Source organism: Odocoileus virginianus, chromosome 1, assembly GCF_023699985.2.
Source record: "Odocoileus virginianus isolate 20LAN1187 ecotype Illinois chromosome 1, Ovbor_1.2, whole genome shotgun sequence".
In the NCBI taxonomy this organism is placed as follows: Eukaryota; Metazoa; Chordata; class Mammalia; order Artiodactyla; family Cervidae; genus Odocoileus; species Odocoileus virginianus.
Window position 1 is genome coordinate 74,575,392 of NC_069674.1, and position 14,447 is coordinate 74,589,838.

The 14,447-nt window shown below is 36.9% G+C and overlaps 1 protein-coding gene across 5 annotated transcripts in view; it reads left to right on the forward strand.

The window, feature by feature from the left end:
* The window catches only part of LOC110146700 (platelet glycoprotein 4), a 119,039-nt gene that overhangs the window by 48,422 nt on the left and 56,170 nt on the right, over nt 1-14,447 (forward strand). Inside the window, exon 1 of one of the 5 annotated variants that reach the window (XM_020907640.2) lies at nt 9,338-9,407. The exons of 2 other annotated variants lie outside the window; for them this stretch is intronic. The gene's annotated coding sequence lies outside the window, so the exon portion shown is untranslated. Of the gene's footprint in view, nt 1-9,337; nt 9,408-10,791; nt 10,964-14,447 lie in introns of those variants that run through there. 2 more of the 5 variants (XM_070469858.1, XM_070469867.1) reach the window with 2 other exon arrangements.

Consider the following 14,447-nt stretch of genomic DNA (forward strand, 5'->3'; position numbering starts at 1 on the left):
CCATTTCCTTCTCCAGGAGATCTTCCCAACGCAGGGACTGAACCCGGGTCTCCCTCGCTGTAGGCAGACGCTTTACCGTCTGAGCCGCCAGGAAAGTAATATTGCCTGTTTACGTACATTTACTTCAATGTGGCTCCTGGATATCTTGAAGGGATGTTTAGCATGAGGCTTGTACCGTACTTGCACCAGACAGTACTACCCTGGATTGAGAAGAAGGTCCTGATCATTGCACCATGCTCCCTGACTTCCTCCCTACCTCACCTAATAAGTGGTGTCAAGTGTTTTCTCCTGCGCCAGTTTCCCCAGAAAGGAATCCTGTAATGTTTTGCTTGATAGAGTTCTGGAATTGGTAGTGGAAGAGAAATCAGTGCGTGGGCTTAAACTTTTTTCAACATGGATCTCCCTCCTATCCCTGACTGGGCTTCCTTGTCTTAGGTCCAGAAATCTCTTACTCCATGTCTCAAAAGACCCCACCTCCTGACAGATGAGGAGGAAGGAGAGTGAGCAGGCTGTGTAAAGCATATGGAGAGAAGATTTAGGTTTAGGACTTCCTGAGATACTCAGTCAAGTTAAGACTCTGCTTTCCATGCAACCCATGGTCCTATGTAGACTGACACAGTAGATTCTTTTTGCTTCTGCTCTAGGTGAACATGTTTAGAACCTGACATGTAGGATGTTTGAGCAATTACCATTAGTCTATTATGCTTTCTATATGTTGACTGGTTTCTTGTCTTCACTCATCTAAATCTTTGAGCTGAACATGTGTGTTCCTCTTTTTATAAATTCTACAACTTTCATTTCAATGAGATTTCAGATGCAAGTGAAAATGTATTCCACCTGCCACATTTAACCAGAGGTCATAATTTTAAATCTTAATATCTTGTTATTCCCTTCTATCTTTTTTGTCAGATTATATTCAGGTACTTAAGTCTCCTATAACCTGCTCTAACATGTCCATCTCTCTGTAGATAGGAACCTTTATGCCAAGCCAGGCTTAGCATGTACACATGCCTTTTTCCAACCATACCAATTATATTTCTAAATGATTTATGTGATTTATATAATTTTATTTGCCACGAATCCCACTTCCTTCTACTTTTGTACATTTAACTCATCTTCTAGGGAAGATTAAGGATGTAAGAGTTCTATGAACATATTCTTAGGAATTCAGTCCCCACTGATCTCTTTCTTAGCTAAACTTCTATCATGTGTGTGTTTCCCACAATTTATAGTTTTTTATACTATGATAAATTATACTGTGAGGTATTAATCCACATGGTTTTATTCTGCCTACTTCATTCTCTTTTCTAACTGCAAGATACGAAGCTGCAAATTAAGGGAGAACTTTTAGTGGACACAAGGAACTGACATTCAGTTACTATTCAGTCTTATTAAAGACTAGGAAAACAGTTGTGCCCTAAGCATGGATAAAAGTGGAAACACAGAGTTTAGACATAAACGAATCCCAGAGAGCTGCTGTGATCCATTCTGCAGCAGACTCACTCCAAAAGGCAAGTTTTCTTCTCTCTTTCACCTCTCAAGTGGGAGGACCTCAGAACACAAGTGTTATCAGAGAGAACAAGCCTCAGAAAACACTGCCTCCGAGACTACGGCAGTGGCATAGTGGGTGGTGCGTAGGCTGTTGTTTAGAAGCAGATTCATGGAGCCCCTTGGACCCTAACACTGAGCTCAAGGCCCTTCAAGGTTACGTTAGTTGAGAAAAAGAAAGGCCCCACCTGCAAAGTGCTGAAGGCCAGAACAAGGGAAAGTCATAGCCACAAATTTTGAGAGGGCATGCTCTGTGTTCTTATCTCCTTCTCTGAAAATAGCCTGTACTGAGAAAAACAAGAGTTTTAAACTTGAAATGATTGAGGAACAGCAAAAATGAAGTTTCTTAAATGTGACTAAATATGCTGTATCAGACAGAATGGAGGTTTGAGATAAAATGAAATTTAGTGCAACAAAATTTTGTTTTTGCACACCTGAGTCTGTGACTGTAAAACTCATTTCTACCTCGGTAATATATAGTATACAGCCATTCTCAAAGTTTCTTTCTCACAAAAAAACAAACAAAAAAGAAAACCTTTTCCAGGTAACCATAATTATTTTTCTTTGTTTTAGATTAATTTTATCACATTCCCTTTGTCAGGTTAAACAGTTTTGTTTCCCAGAGTGATAGAAACGTGGATTTAATTTTTACTTTGAACTTTGCTTTTGAAAACTTAACATGTAATATTTTCTCCCTTTAAAGAATTATACCCATCTAGGGGACAGGAGATGGTCTTGATTTTGAGTTGATTGTATATACATACACATGTGTATGCAATTTAGCAAATAATTGTATTATCAAGATGGTATGATAGCCCAATATTTAAAAATGGCTGCTTTAGAGAAGAGCTAGAATTTTGGAAACTGATAGTTATTTCCTAATATTTATTATTTGACAAGTAAAGTTCTCCCCATATTCTGATCTACTTTCACTGGCGCATTCTCTTACTTGCAGACAAAAGTGTCCTAAGTGATACAACCATAGCTTGGCATTCTTTGAGCAGGCTACCTGACCTCCTGGTCCTTTTGCCTCTCAGTCCTTCGGTACTTTTCAGCTCAGTTCAGTCACTCAGTCGTGTCCGACTCTTTGAGACCCCATGGGCTGCAAGGCACTTTTACTATTTGTAATGTTAGGAAAACAACAGTTCTTACTTCAAATGATGGTTATGAAGATTAATTTAGATAATCCATATAGAGTCCTTAGAAAGGTGTTTGTCCTGCAGTAAGTGCCCTCAATATTAGCCATTTGTATTACATGACACATTTTGGGCTTTTAAAAAAAAAATGTGCTTCTGATAAGTTTTATCATCACACATTAAACACCAAGTGGTTTTCCAAGGAATAAAAAATGGTGATGTGATTATTTTAAAAGTCAGTCAATGCACAAGAATTTGTCAGCTGCCCTCCATAAGATTCTAGAGATAAGTTCAATGAGTTTTAAAAGCACTCACCATATGTATACATATATCCCCTCTTTTTTTTATATCCTTTCCATTTAGGTCACCACAGAAAACTGAGTATAAAGTTCCCTGTGCTGTACAGTAGGGTCTCATTACTTATCTATTTTATACATAATATTTGGAGCGCCTTTCTATCTGCTAGATTTGACGCTGCCAGATTCAAAATGATTTTTGCTCAAATAAGCTCAATATTTAAAAAATATAAAAGTACTCATCAGAAATAGCTTTGGGTACATATAGCCTAAAGGACAGGACATTAGACCCCATTTAGGTGGTATTTTCAATTAGACCTAAATAATTATTTGGCCTGTAATCTCATTCTACAAGGTTTCCCATATGCCTGAATGTTTATTTGTGGGTTTAAACATGGAAGTTCTGTGAATTTCAGGGCAAGAAGAGCCTGGTCCCTGTCTCCAAGGACTTTGGGAGTTACCTATTGGATAGAGGAGAGCAAGACTCTGCTTTTTTTTTTTAATTTTATTTTTTTAACACCAAAAACATTTTGCAATGGGGTATAACTGATTAACAATGTTGTGAAGTTTCAAGTGAGCAGTGAAGGGACTCGGCCATATATATACATGTATCATTCTCCCTGGAGAAGGAAATGGCAACCCACTCCAGTGTTTTTGCCTGGAGAATCCCATGGATAGAGGAGCCTGGCAGGCTACTGTCCTTGGGGTCACAAAGAGTCAGACACGACTGAGTGACTGAGCATATCCATTCTCCCCCAAACCCCACTCCCATCCAGGCTAGCACATGACATTGAGCATGAGTTTCATACGCTACACAATAGGTTTTTGTTGGTTATCCATTTTAAATACAGCAGTGTGTACATGGCCTTCCCAAAGTCCTTAACTATCCCTTTCCCCCACGAGTTCATTTTCTAAGTCTGTGAAGACTCTGCTTCTTACTGCCTAAATTCAGTTGAGCAACAGAGAAGAGAGGAGTCCAGAACACACTGCTGGACTGAGGCCAGAGGGAGGGTTACACAGAGAAAGAACGTACTGCCCTCATACTGCCTCTGGGTCTGGTAAGCTTAGTACAGCTTAGAGCTGAATATGATCAGAAAGCATTATAACTGGCTGGCACCAGTAGAGTAGATTTTTAAATGAATGACCTGAGATTGTGAAGAAGAAAATCTTTTTTCACAGAGATAGCCTCTTTATTACCATTATCAATGATACCAGTGATCACAACTTGTTGTTGTAATAAGTGCACATATTTCATCTTATTTGATCCCCATGGTATTACGAAATAAATATTGTTATCATCCTCATCTTTTAGAGGAGGAAACTGAAACACAGAGAAGCCAAGCAACAGGTTCAAGACCATTCGGGATACTCACTATCAACCCAACAACTTGTCTCCACAGTCTGCAATCTTACCCACTCACTCTCTGTCCCAAAGTTCCTCTGCAGAACCCAGACTATCAACCTGTGTCCCAGAGCATGAAAAAAGAAAAGACCCAACCAACCATCAAGGACCCTGCCTTGTCTGGCCAGAGCCAATTGATCAACAGATGTCAAGCTAAGCAAGTTTTTACAAGACAAACCCCCTATGTGGACAATTGCTATATTTGGGCTTCATAAGAAGTCAATAGTTATCAACTTATTTGCTTGCCAGACCCAGGGCAGTCTGAATTCCCTTTTTTCCTGCAGCCCAAAGGACTGCCCCTTTCCCCATCTCAAGTCTCTCTGTCTCTCTTTCTTTCCTGTACTCTCTTCTTCATTCTTCCTGTTTACAAAGATAAAAAATACAGGTCACTAAAGGTTATGTGTGTGTGCTAAGTTGCTTCACTAGTGTCTGACTCTGTACGGCCCCATGGACTGTAGCCTGCCAGGCTCCTCTGTCTGTGGGATTCTCCAGGCAAGAAAACTGGAGTGGGTTGCCATTTCCTACTAAAGGGGATCTTCCCGACCCAGGAATTGAACCCCTGTCTCTATGTCTCCTGCATTGGCAGGCACTTTCTTTACCACCAGTGCCACTTGGGAAGCCCTACCAAAGACTGTAAGATACTTTAAGTTGTAGACTTAACCTTTCAAGTCAGATATACCACCGATACACTCCCTTTTGCTTTTTCTTAGAAATTTTTACTTGTCCTTCTAATTTAATTCAGCACTTCCCCAAATGTCTTTATGAAACCCTGTTCCAGTAGATGTTAATAAAGATATCCTAGGGTGACATATGGTCAAATAAGTTTGGGAAATAAGGCATACCAGGACCTTCTCTTGGAGCTGTGTTATGAGAATAGTAAGACTGAGAAATCATGAAGTAAGGAAACTGTTGAATATGACTTTTAATTTAAATATTCTGGGTCCTCTGATGTATTAGGCTCAGGTTTTTTTTTTTTTTTTTTTTGGTATTGGAGTATGAAAAAACTTTTAAAGTGAGAGGAACAAAAGAGATTAGAGGGAGATCCATATTTCTAAAAAGTTAACTTCTATGACATAATGCTACAATATAGACTATTCATATTTTAAGAATGTTTTATGGTAAAAATAATTGAACCAAGAAAGTTTTATTTCAAAATATTTTTCTTCTGTGCTTTCAAATGGAAATCAATTCTCCCCATGTTTATTACTTTTTAAAAATACAGTTGCATTGGTGTTTCTGTCTTATTAGAGTTAGCATTTATACAACCTCAGGTTTCTTATTTCCTTAGCCGTGAATATAAATGTTTGCTTTCTCTAACCCCTAACATTCCCAGTAAGGCGATATGCTTTACCTGTAGTAAGAGACATTTGTTGTTGTTCAGTTGCTAAGTTGTATCTGACTCTGTGACCCCATGAACTGCAGCATGCCAGGCTTTCCTGTCCTTCACTATTTACCTGAGTTTGCCCAAACTCATGTCCATTGAGTCAGTGATGCCATCCAACCATCTTATTCTCTGTCACCCCCTTCTCCTCCTGCCCTCAATCTTCCCCAGCATAAGGGGCTTTTCCAGTGAATTGGCTCTTCGTATCACGTGGCCAAAGTACTGGAGCTTCAGCTTTAGCATCAGTCCTTCCAATTAATATTCAAGGTTGATACCCTTTAGGATTGACTAGGTTGATCTCTTTGCAGTCCAAAGGACTCTCTAGAGTCTTCTCCAGAACCACAGTTTGAAAGCATCAATTCGTCGGCACTCAGCGTTCTTTATGGTCCAGCTCTCACATCCATACTGAAAAACCATAGCTTTGACTATACGGACCGACATCGGTAAAGCGATGTTGCTGCGTTTTAATACACTGTCTAGGTTTGTCACAGGTTTTTATCCAAGGAATAAGCATCTTTTAATTTCATGGCTGCAGTCACTGTCTGGAGTGATTTTGGAGTCCAAGAAAATAAAATCTGTCACTGTTTCCACTTTTTCCTCATCGATTTGACATGATGTGACCAAATGCCATGATCTTAGTTTTTAAAAAGTTGAGTTTTAAGCCAGCTTTTTCACTCACCTTTTTCACCTTCCTCAAGAAGCTCTTTAGTTCCTCTTCACTTTCTGCCGTTACAGTGGTATCATCTGCATATCTGAGGTTGTTGATATCCTCCTGGCAATCTCGATTCGATTTTGTGATTTATCCAGCCCAGCATTTCACATGATGTACTCTGCATATATGTTAAATAAGCAGGGTGATTATATACAGCCTTGACGTACTCCTTTTCCAATTTTGAACCAGTTCATTGTTCCATATCCAGTACTAACTGTTGTTTCTTGTCCTGCATACAGGTTTCTCAGGAGGCAGGTAAGGTGGTCAGATATTCCCATCCCTTTAAGAATTTTCCATACTTTGTTGTCATCCACACAGTCAAAGACTTTAGTCAATGAAGCAGATGGTTTTTTTTTGGAATTCCCTTACTTTTTCTGTGATTCAGCAGATGTTGGCAATTTGATCTCTGGTTCCTCTGCCTCTTCTAAACCCAGCTTGTACATCTGGAAGTTCTTGATTGACGTACTGCTGAAGTCTAGCTTGAAGGATTTTGAGCATAATCTTGCTAGCATGTGAAATGAGTGCAATTATACAGTAATTTGAACATTCTTTGGTATTGCCTTTCTTTGGAACTGGAATAAAAACTGAACTTTTCCAGTCCTGTGGCCACTGCTGTGTTATGCAGATTTGCTGGCATATTGAGCGCAGCACTTTAATAGCATCATCTTTTAGGATTTGAAATAGTTCAGCTGGAATTCTATCACCTTCTCTAGCTTTGTTTGTAGTGATTCTTCTTAAGGCCCGCTCAACTTCACACTCTAGGATGTCCAGCTCTAGGTGAGTGACCACACCATTGTGATTATCTGGGTCATTAGAAACTTTTTTGTACAGTTCTTCTGTGTATTCTTGCCACTTCTTAATCTCTTCTGCTTCTGTTAGGTCCTTGCTGTTTCTGTCCTTTATTGTGCCCATCTGTTCATGAAATGTTCCCTTGGAATCTGGTAAGAGACACAGAAGTATACTAATATATTTTTTAAAATTTATATTCCTTATGCAACAAGAAATCTGTATCTTAAACACTTTCCCCTTGATACTTAGTCTGATTAATATTCATTTTAAAAATCATTGAAATCCTTCCAAAGATATATATATATACACACACATATATATATCTTATAAACTTAGATAAATTTAAATAAGCTTTTTAAAATCTATACAGGCACCAAATAGTAACATAACAAAATACTTGTAAAAGACATCCAGTATGGTTTTCTTTTCTCAATATTAAGTAAAAATTTTTGTGCTTTGAAGCAGAATTTTTAGTTCCTGTGCAACAGAAGTTATAACTTTTGGCAGTTTAATAAAAATTTATTTTAAATGCCAAAGTGAAACTACACATTGTTCACTAACAGTGCCTAGAAAAAGTGGACACTCAATTAATTTGAAATTAATTTTTTTAAACTTATATGTTTGTTGCCACAGCAGCTTTTTGTATTTTTTCCCTTGAAGTCACTATCTTGTGGCAGAAACTGCCATATCTTACGAAAGATGGAGAAATATTCTCTGCCTTTATGTCAGACGGCGTGTTCTTTGTGTTAGTCAGTACTTGGTGACTGGTCTCTGACTCATGCTTGAGGAAGAAGCTACAATGTTAGGTTCTCTATGAAGCTTCACCTTCTAAAACTACCCCCTTTGTAGGTTTTCCCACTGTACCATAAACCTTCCATTAGACCATCTATTGTACGATTTCATAATAATTTTTCTGTGTGTCTGCCACTCCATGAAGCTAGAGTTTTATTTTCATAATTTCTGGACCCAGGAGTATCTGGTGCCAAGGAGGAATAGTTTCTTAAATTAAGTAATTCTGTGAACCAATGAGTTTTTAACTATAATTCATATATGAAAATAATAAATAATTCTGAAACGCCAAAGTAGCATAGCACAATGCATCTGCTGAGAGATTTATACTGACACAAGGTAAGGATTTAGATAAGGGCAAAAAATGCCCTTCATGATCATGCATCCTAATCTTTGATATTACTTGTCGCCTGGATGCATAAACCTAAGGTGATCCATTTCATGCAAATGCTGGAAATCTTAGCATTTATCTAGTTTTTCTAATTTTCTCTGTCAATTGTCTCCTCTGTAGGAATGTAGGTTAGCCATACCTAATTAGAGAATTTTCTATAGATTTAAATAATAACATGGAAGTATTTAGCCTGACAACTGATCCATAATAATATGTCAACAAATACATAGTCCTCCCCCTTATCCTTTCCTAGAACTTTTCAAGTTGTCCTTATAAGGAGGAATAAATAGTATTCTGTTTTTATATTTGATAATTTAGATAATTTTAAAAGCATATTTAAAATAAAATAAAATTTAAAAAGGCAAGAGCACTGGAACCCAAATAATTTAGAAAAAACTAACCTCACTCTAGTAACAGGGTACAGTATATGGGAATCAAAGAGGTGTAAACTATTCCAATTACCCAGGAAATTAATATTAAATTGACTAGCACTTCCGAAAGTATAACAGCACACAAAAAATATTAAAGTAATACACTAGCAAATATCAGGCCAGATCCTGGGAGAAGATATGTGAAATACAAAAAATAAAAATAATAAAAAGAAACATCAGGAGGAAAAGAGAGCAATATTTCAGTTGAGGGGCTTTGTTTTTTTAATTACTCTTAGGGCAATGTAAGATGAGCATTTCCTCAGATCCCTGAGGGATGTTAAATGTTAAATGATTAAGAATAGATGATTCTTAAAATTCCTTCACATTTTGTAATATAAAGTCACGAGCAAGAGAGAAAAAACGTGTCATCCATGGAAGTGGGTGAAAGGTCTTTGAACTAAGAGTCACAGCTATTTTTAACTGAGTAAATGTGGGTGTCCCGTGAGCCCAGAGCCTTGTGGTTGCTCCTCTAGAATCCTTCTGTGTAACTGTCCTCCATCAAGCTGCATCTCTAGAATATGAGCTTCTTAAGGTAAGTGTTGCTAAACTATCCAAGCCAATTTGGGCACACACTGTCACGGGGTTATCTTGGTAGCTTTCAATAAATAACAATGGGGAGAACCACAGATCTTTCTCAAAAGGTGTACAAAGCAAGCCCTCTCAGTATTGGCTCCTAACAGAAGCAGTAAAGTGGCGGTTAAGTGGCAAGGTCCCCCAACCTGCTCCATGGGATTTGTAAAGTACCCACTCTGTCCTTTCAAGTGTCCCAGTAGTTCTTGCCTGGAAGTCTCATCGGGGCGCACGCAACATGCTAACTATAGAATTCAGCTAACTGTCCAATCCCGGTCAGGCAGCCAGGAATGCCCTGAAATCAAGCGCTAGACAATGAACTTGGTGGGTTTTTATAGCCTGTGATGTACGGATAGAGATTTAGCCAGTAATTTTTCTGGTCAGTTCATAAATCTTTGAAACCATTAATTTCACCAGTGAAATAACCTCTGTTATATTTATTGTGAAAATTTCCAGGAGAAATTTTAGGAGAAAAGGCAACTAAAATACATATTTTGATTACATGCTAAGTAAACAGTTCTAGAATGAATATTCTCAACTAGGTTAGCTGTCCACTTAGATTAAAAGTATTCAATGCTCCATCATTGCATTTTATTTGCAAGGTTTTGAAGTACATTACAGAAAATCTCACTGGAAGGATCAGGCTTTCTTCTTCTTGATGACAGGATTCTAAGAACACAGTGGACACATCCGATTTTCATTAAGTATGTGTGTGGGTGTGTGTATGAGGATACATGTCATCAACTTTAATCCTTAGAGGATTAATGCCTTAAGTACTATCAGGAAAATCATATATTTTTGTCTAATTTAGCATATACTGTAATGGCTTGATTTGCTTTTAGAATATATTTATCTTAGTTTCTTCATTCTTATGAGTTGCATATATAATAGCATAGTCACCAAACATTGCTAATCTTACATGACAAAAGAATGTCATAACTAGCAAAAACTTGAGCTTGTCCATTTTGCAAAGCCCTGCCCAATGCTGCTATCATCTCCAGCTTTCCACAAACTAGAATATTCACTGATGCCTTGTTTCTTATCCTGAAGGCCAGTGTGCAATGTTGTTATGTGGTTCCTAGGAAGACTATAAAGTCCTACACAAAGACAAAGGATGAAAGCAGTCAAGGGAATTGCTATAAGAAAATAAGTAGGGATATCTCTGGAGAGGGAGTTGCTTCTGTGTTCCTTTAAGCATCACAGAGTAATTGTTTCTTTTTTAAGGAAAGAACCAAGAGAAGAGCAGCTCATTTTCAAGCTAGAGAGCTTGGCAAACACAAGCTGCAGGGTTTACTTTGGTTTAGGAATCCCACTGCCTCACTGGAGTGTCAATCAAAATTCCACAGCCATTCTTGGATACTTGGAGGTGGGGCTGACTGATGTACAGCGGAGATTTGACCCAGCACTTGAGGCAGACACAACAAGAGTCATCAGTGCTAATTTCGTTGTCCTCCAACCAGCATTCTGAAAGTGCGTTGACACTGGTGGCCTTGCACTTTTTCATCGGACTTCCAACTGGTAATTACACCTATACTATCACTGTGAAGTTATCTAACCTAACAAAGTAGGACTCAAAACCAGTGCCTGTAATACTAAAGTCTCTTACTTTGATCTGATTTTTGCATTGTTCTTGTCCAGTTTAAGTTGTATGTGCATTTTTTCTCTTCTCCTAATGAATAGAGTATATGAGATAGTATAGACATTAAGGAAGCCTGTCCCAAGCTTTTAGATAAGAAATTGTGTCTAAAAGAAAACAGAAGGAGTTGGTCAGCTTTTGTAATTTTGCTATGATGTTGTCAGTAATAACTAAATATTAGGTGATAAGAGGATATTCAAAATATTTGAAATTGTCTAAACCTTCCAACACACCTATGCTTGTACACATGCTACAATGGAGGAATATCTTAGTAGAGCAATACATTAAAAGATCAAAAGCTATCTTTTATTCTAAAGAAAATACATGCTCAGGAAGACTTAAATTATAGATGGCCACTTTTACCTGAAGAGGCAATTATGATGAGTAGTACTGTATACTACTATGAGTAGTATTGTATATGTTTGGGACTCTCATATTAAGATTGTAAGGCAGAGCAGTTGTTCTTTCCAGTCTTGGAGAAAGAAGAATCTATCCTCCCCCATTGTCAGGGAAGTCTTGGACAGGGAAGCCTGCTATAGTCCGTGGGGTAGCAAAGAGTCAGACACGACCTGACCACTGAACACCACCAACCAGTAGAGGTTACAGGCACTTTGTACTGGGACATTCCTGGAATGGATCTAGTCCACTAGGGGTTACTGTGACTTGCTAGACAGGTGACTTTGCCATTTTTATTTTATCCTCAAGTTAGGGAAACTCAGTCATCGTACTGCATACCTGACTTGGGCTACTGAATCTTTAATGCAATAGTTAACAGCATATAAGCAGTAACATTATAAAATTTGCCATTAAATTAAAGCCAGTTTTTTCTTTGCAAATCATTCTTACGAGGTTTTTCATGGCAAGAACAAGCTACATAAAATGACAATGGGAGGCAGAGAAAACCAGGTATAAGAATTAGGTAAAATTTTACAGATTCCAGACTTAATCATTTTATTGGCCACACATAATTATTTCTATTAATGACATTTTATTTCAGCCTATATTATGATACAGTGTTTTGTAGGAACAGACAGTATTGGCTCACCTTAATTTTATATCATTGTGATTATCTTAAATAGCTGGAAACTGTAAATTAAAATTGGATGCAATGGTTTGCCTCAGTGAGTACTGTGTCAAGACTAAAAAGTATTTAACATAGAAAAGGACAGGAAATGTTAATAAAAGCTCATTCAAAGGACAGTTCACAACTTTGCTTGCATCTTAGAGGGATACAATTCTAATAGACATTTTGGTAGTTAATATTGTTACATAAGTTTATTCCAGACAATCCATAATTAAATATTTTGAATTAAACTCACAAATAATTGCAGACTTAACAATTATGTATGTTACCTAAATGTAAATGATTACAAAACAAAAAAACTGAGATGCATGCTTTATAGGAATGCTACTAAACAGATATATTTATATATATATAAAGTTAAGGACTTTATGAATGCCAGCATTATGTAAATCACTTTGGAGGGTTGGATTATGTGTTGAATCTTGTTTATTCATTCAACACACATTTGTTTGCCCACAACAAACTAGGTATTGATCATTTCCTGTTCCTAAATTCATCCACTTAACACTTTGGGTAATCAATTAATTCTCTAGTATGACTATCATTATTTAATAAATTAAATCTATCAATACAGGGGATGTTGTATAAGGGTCACTGCTCTACTGGATAATTGGGGAAACTCCCTCTGAGATTGGTACCACAGTTTCTCCAATTTTCCCAAGGATGATGAAAGATCAGTGGACTCCTAACTATCTTAAGTCTGTGGAGTCTTAGGTTGCTTAGAAACCCAGTGACTATGGGCTTGCTATAGCAACCCAACTTATCAGTGAACACAAAACTAACTTACCTGGCATTTTGCCAAATCTCCATATTTTTCTACGATAAATATTCTGATCAGCTCTTCCATCACATGGCTGTTTTTATTCACACAATCAAGCTAAATAATACTACAGTTCACCAAATTTTGAAAAGAACTTATAATAGCTAGCAACTACAAGAAAATTAAGCTTAAGCTCACTATGTAATTTTAGTTACTTGAAATTTGTTATGTAACCTGGTTATTATCCCATTGCCTAAATTTGATTATATATATGTAAGATTTGCACTAAATTAGAAGCATGGAAAGTTAGGCTAGTACAGTGTATAATCTATGTGATAATAAAAAGGCTCTATAAATGACTTCTATTAATATTTATAAATCCATAAATTTATCCATACATGTATATGTAGTGCATTTTAATGATATTCTTACTTTACATCATAAACCCCCTTTTCACATATAAATATATTTCTTTAAAATTATTTACTACATTATTTCTCTTTAAAATCTTAAGCCTTAAGTAATATGCTGTGTAATTTGTATACAGAAATGTATTAGAAAATTAATTTATTTGAAAAGCACATTTTTCCAATAATGGAAAAGACTGGGGAATGTAATCTCATCGTTAGTCTAAGTATTTGCTCTTTGTAGTATATTTTCAACTATTTGCCCCCTTTGATTTAAGGCATGTTTTGAGATTTTAATAGTATCTTCAGTTTATCAGTTTTTTACATTGTTGTTCAACAACAGCAACCTTCTCTACCTCTTCATATGTAGGAATCGTATTTATCTTATCTCCCTATTGATTCCCACTCTCATGTTTATCACAGCCAACAGCACAGGTAGACCCAGCAGCCTCTCCTGAGACTAGAGGCCTATAAGGTTTTAGTTACTGTCCTTTTCTCCTGGGTTTTGGCATTTATGCATTTTGTTTTGATATTTAATAAGAGTTTGTCATATTAAAAATTCTCTTGAGAATAAAAGAGTCAGTGAAACTTAGGTTTTTATGGGATAAGGATGCATTTGCTATTTTCAGTTTTTCTTTATACTTCATTTCTACCGAATTGTGCAATTGATAAAATTTTTGACCCCTCTAGTATGTCAGTTTAATTGGGTAGTGCCCATGTTAATGATGATAAATCTCATCTCACAGATGGAAACAAGTAGGAGGACAAAAATTGCGCTATTTTCGTTAAAGTAATTGCCATCAGAACAGAAAAGCCAATTCTCAGGAGTCCTTGTTTATGGGTCCAATGACTGGGCTACCCTGGCACCCTCAACAGAGGTGCATTTGTGCAATCAGATAAAGGCCTATTTTTTAACAAAATAAGTGAGCAGTCCAGTACAAATGCACTAAATAACCCAAAGGGATCAAACTATTAGCAAGGGATCACATGTTAGCTTATAAAGAGATAGTAGATTGGCATGTAAAATTAGATGGTAGAGTATAATATGCAGGAGACTTAGAATTTTGATGGGCAAAAAACCCAATACAAGAAATGATCTATATTTAATCATTATT